We start from the raw sequence: 5,692 nt of genomic DNA, 5'->3' as shown, positions 1-5,692 counted from the left end.
TTTGGCGGGCACGTAGTTCCCACTGCAGTCTCAGCCCAGAGCCGTGTATCAAGAGAGTTTGGTCAATGGGAGGCGCGGGCAGAGCCTGGGTATGCACCAGAAGGAGAAAGTGGGCTTGACATTCTCTCTTAGCCAACCAGAAGCCTAAAGAATCCCTAGCGGCAGTAGCGAGAAACTGATTTAATCATAGATATATGTTGGTATATGGTTTTAATAAGCACGTCAGTGTGAAGCGTAGTGACCCTTCATGGCTGAAAATAGGGTGAACGTGATATTACGATCATGATCATGCAGAAAGATGTAAGAAACAAAAATGTGCCGCTCAACTCTGTTTTGCTTGCGAATCGTGTAACCGCTCGGACAGTAGATTCCCGGCCCCCGGCGCACGGATTATGTTGATCGTTCTGCCAGTCGCACTCTTCCACCATAATTTGAATGACCGTGATTGAAACATTACATGCACCACATTTTCAGTCACCGAGAGTTACTCCGACGCACTTATTAAGTTTGCTTCTCACAACCACCACCAGGGTTTTATTTCCAGTCTCTGATTGGCCACATTCAGATTTGTGAAGACGCCCTAGAACACGCCCAGCCCGCTTTCGGCCAATGGCACTTCCTCATTTGTCTCCTATACTTCCCAACGAATGGCCAAACTTTCTACATATATGGCTCCGTCTCAGCTTTGGGGCGAACGGAGTATAGGGCAGCATGTTTCAATGCAATGAAATTTCGTAAAGTCCAAAACCGGGCACAGCGCAGCGACCGGCCAAGGGGAAAATATCAGAAGGTTTGAAAGACCACGTCTTGCAGGGCAGACTGGTAAACGGAACGATCACGAGCGTTGGAACACAGTAAAGAGCATCAGGGGCTTATTTACTGCCTTGAAAGAACTGAAGGAACACAAGTGTTGGAACACTGCAAAGAACCTCAGAGGCTTATATACTGCCCCGAAAAAAAACAAAAATAAAACAAAATGACCGAGCACGAGCACAAGAACGTTGTGAAAACCGCAGGGGCTCTTTTTGTGCCTAGAAAAGAGTAAAACAGTCGAAAAATCGGGATTGTCTGACAGGCTTGGTCGACGCACCAACATTTATCGGTAGCTGACTCGCCAAAATATAGTGGTAGCTGAAGCACCAAAATGTAGTGATCCGCTGGTAAACAGACAACGATGGCGGTGGTTCGACGATCCGGCTGCTACTTGGCAGCTGGAGACATCCAGGAAAGGCCGGTAGAGTGGCAGCGTTAAGGGGCGCCTTGACGGGTGACGAGGCAGAGGTGATTAATTCGCTGAACTTTTAGGTTTAGGTTTAATAAATAATAGAGCAGAACATCGAAACTGAAGAACGCAAACCGCGAAAGAGGCGCATGTTCGGGCTCGCGCAGGTGCTTTAAAAGGCACCAATAGCTCCCCTGACGACGCAAAAATCTACTGGGCGATATCAAGGAGCGGCCAGGCTCTCTAAATCGACCGCAAATTCGGTTTTTTAACCTATCGCCTTCCGATTTTGTTCAGCGTTGGCCACAGGTGGTGCTTTTTTTTCTATAAAATTTGCAAAGAGCGAGCTACCTGATCAGAAAAACGTAAAAAAGAAAAAGGCTTAACTCATATGGAAACGCAGCGAAGCCACCGGTCTTCAAACCACAGGCCGCCCAATGGTTTGAGGACTGGTGGCCTCTCTGTGTTTCCAAAGGATTTAAGCCTTTTTTGTTTTACGTTCTCCTCGTGTCAGCTCGATCTTTGCGAATTTTATAGAAAAAAAGAATGCATCAACTCTGGCCAACGCTGCACAAAATCAGAGCACGATAGGTTAAGAAACCGATTTTTGAGGTCGATTTAAAGAGCTTGGCCGCTTCTTCAATCACCCGATAGTAAAAGCCAATTACTACGCTGCCACTGAATTTCAACCTGCTACTGAATTGGAAAGTTCTCACACTTTGTACGTATATACAGGAGATCACAACCACGACGGGTGCAGCTCAGAAATTCAACCAGTCCGAGATTGATGAAAAGAGTACGGCCGACACAGTCACATACTCTCTGAGCATGCTTACCCTGCCGATCCTCGGTCTCAGTGTTCAAGGGTTCAACACGATCAGATATACAACTAATATATATTTTTTTTAATATTCTTTGCAATAAAAAACGACAAAAAGCTATCCTCACCTGCGTTAGGCAAACACCCACGACGTTTGTTGTTGTTATGATGCCACAGCTAGTACGGTGCATCATACCAAGGTCCACAGCTGTCGAGACCAGTGTTGCTGCTCGCGCTGACAAAATGTTTATTCCACCAATTTACGCGAATTGCACAACAGATGTTATCTTGGCGGATCTTAAAGGTTCACGAAAGCTAAGGAAGAATATAATTTATAGTCGTTTTGTAGTTATCTAAGTTACAAATATCATTTACGACTGCCTGCACGTGAATATCGGATGGGAAAGTGAACCCCCCCCCCCTCCCCCCGGTGGTCACCTGCAGAAAGGTGGTCATTCCACAGCGGTTTGGGGTCGTCACCTTGCCCAAAGGCAAGGTGACGACCCCAACTAAAACTCGCCTTTTGGGGTAGTCAAAACCTCCAAAGCGCCATTTGACTACACAGTGTAGTCATTTTTTCTCAGAGTGTGTGTTACGTTATGTGGGTGTTCCATGACAGGTCGCTAGTGAATTCCAATATATTTATAGGACGAGCACGTGAAGATGGGGTGGCTGCACAGAGTATGTGTTAAAGTGAGCATACTCTGCACGCCCGTAAATGAAATGAGTTGCGTTTCAGGAGAACTAATTGTAATTTGCCACTTTTCGCACCAGTAACTTATCTGGTTAGGATCAGTTTGTAGAGATAACTAAAAGTTATGGTCAGGCACAACATCGTAAATCTCGCAGTCATCTGCGAACAATCTAATTAGGAACAATATATGAACGGGGAGGTCATTTACAAATACTAATAATAAAGATACGGTTTAAGAAGGTTGCCTTGGTGGTCTCCGGATTTGTCAGGACAATGTGAAGGCGATGAAACATTAATTGCGGTGCACTGTGTGGGATTTGATAAAATTCTGAATTCCGGGATGTTATGGCATTGGTGAAGGCGCAGTTGGTTTAGCATAATCATGAGTAGCCTATGGGATACCTCCTCTAAATCTTTAGAAAAATCAATAAATATGGCATCACTCTGTGCGATATTATATAGGTTACTGTGCATTTCAAGAACAAGCTGAACCCAGTTGTGATTCACGAGAATATAACTTTCGAATACGTGCGAATTGAAAACAATACTATTTTTTGTTTGCTTCATGGCGTTTTAATTGCATTATGTTCTCAAGAAGTTTGCAGTGGGAACCAGTAAGAGAAATGTGACGATAGTAAGAGCATACATTTCGGTCGCCTGATTTGTAGATGGTAATGACTCAACTAATTTACAGTCCATGAGAGGGTGATCAAAATACAAAGATTGTTTCAAGATATGTAATAAAAAATAAGTTTAGTTATATTGTGTAATATTGAGTAGTTTGAAATTAATTTGCTTATCTTCAGAACTCGATGAGTATCTTAACATTTACGTAGTGTTGATTATCTAAAGCGATTTAAATAACATTTATAGAATAATGATGTAAAATGTTACCATAAGACTTGATGTTGCAAGCATCTGCCAAAAAACGGAGCTGAAGTATTGATTAAGTTTGCTGAAACTTCGCTCGTCCGACAATGGTAAACCGCCATCACCACTTAGCGGCCGCTCAAGAACTGCTTCATCACGTAGCGCCCAATGTAACAGCCCAAGCACGCGAAACCAGCAAATTAATATCGAAATACCAGCTTGACCGTGTTTTGAAGCTCCTAAAGTCCATGAAAATTAAATGTGCAACTACGCCGCTCCTACTTTTTCTGCAAGTATGTGCAAATCGCTCCCTTTTAATTTTTAACACGCAGGTTTGCTCAAAGCACGTACTCGCTGAACTGTTACGTATACATCCCGTACAACAACCAGAAGATCTGACTTGAAAATCTTGTAAACAACTCAAAAAATGTCTTCTTAGGAAACCAAATCTTATACATAGCACTGGATAAGGTACATTGCCGAGTGCAGAGGGTCACGAAATGGTTTTCGGTTTGTAAACATTTTCACACATCAAAAGCAGCTGTTGCAGCTGCCTCCATTCACCGCGTCTCTCAGTTTTTTATTTTCATTTTTTGTCTAATTTTTGTTTTGGGAGGTTAAAACACCAAATAGCACCACCGAGGCCCATGTCAACGACTCTCAAAAAATATTTCAGCGTGAACTGAGGAAATTTCACCCTTTACACCAAAATCCATAGCAAATCTTGTTTTGTGAAGTATTTTGTGACACGACACGCACTCGTGTGCGTCGTGAGCTATTTCTTTCCTCTCTGTTGCCTCTTACTTTGAAACAGCGCAAATCTCGTTCCACAGCTTCAAGACTTTAGACAGCTACTAATTTTTGTCGCTCAGGTGTTACTGTGCGCAGCGTACGTACGTGTTGTTGTTGTTGTTTTCGACCCTTGGCCGCTAGATTTTATCCGAGGAGCTTTCATTGTTAGAGATGAAAAATTCCACATTCTGTTGTTGAACTGCGGAAGGTGCAATATACCTGCATCTCTTTACTGGATATTGTTTGCTCGACCGTTGTACATACTGCTATATTTCATTTCTTTAAACTGAGTTGCAACATCTGCCTCTGTCAATGACCCCAAATTTAACGCCGTGTGGCGAGCGCGAGTGCACGTTGTTTACTTGTTTAAATCATTTCCATAAATACAAAGTGGAAAAACAAATATTGGTAAACACCTAGCCTACCCGTAAGGTGAATCAGTGCGACAGCTGAGCAGTGACGTCAGAGTCACTAAGGAGTCATTTCGTTAAAAAATGGAGTGAATGATCGATAAAGGTGCGATTGCGCACCATCGAGTCCGCCTAGGCGTTTCGCATTAAACCAAGTAGCATACCAGACGAAATTGTCATAGCTTTCTTATTGGACAAAAACGGAGGCTCTTTTGTGGTACATTGAAGAACACTTTGAAAATCACGCGCCCAAGTTAGAAATCCAGGGAACGACGAAACTGCATGTGTATGCATGGACCGTTTCCTGTCGTTGATGTGACTGTCTGAACGTCTTAGGCAATGTTATTGTACACACAATAACACCCCCTTTTGGTCACTGAAGAACACTTCCAAAATTACTCACTCGAGTTTCGAGCGTGTAGCTCCACCCAATTTCACGCCCGTGGTTTCGCCAGCTTAACATCCACCTAGCTTAATTGGTTTCATGGTCCGAAAACCTTTCCGGCACAATTAGCGAAAACGCTTTTTTTTATGCTTTCATTATTAGCAGTTTCATGCTTAAGTTTCTACGTGCCGTCGTGGTGTCACGTAATTACGTATCGTCACGTGACGTCATGACATCACGTGACTCACAGTGTCACTTAAAGTCATTATGTCGCTTGGCGTCACTAGGCAACGTGACTTGATACGATACTGTCAGGTCGTGGTGTCAGCCGGTGCCAGGTAACAGGGGGCGTGATGCGCGGCGAGACGTCAATGTGAAATCTTTTGTGGGAGTGCAAGAAATGGCTCACGTCGATATGGAGCGCGGTCGACGGCGCGAAACCAACGCAATCTCTCACTAACTGCTATCGCAGTAAGACGCTTGCAGGTAACTCTGCTCG

This window comes from Ixodes scapularis, unplaced genomic scaffold, assembly GCF_016920785.2.
Source record: "Ixodes scapularis isolate PalLabHiFi unplaced genomic scaffold, ASM1692078v2 PGA_scaffold13__105_contigs__length_92229423, whole genome shotgun sequence".
Taxonomy (NCBI): domain Eukaryota; kingdom Metazoa; phylum Arthropoda; class Arachnida; order Ixodida; family Ixodidae; genus Ixodes; species Ixodes scapularis.
This window is presented reverse-complemented; position numbering follows the sequence as displayed.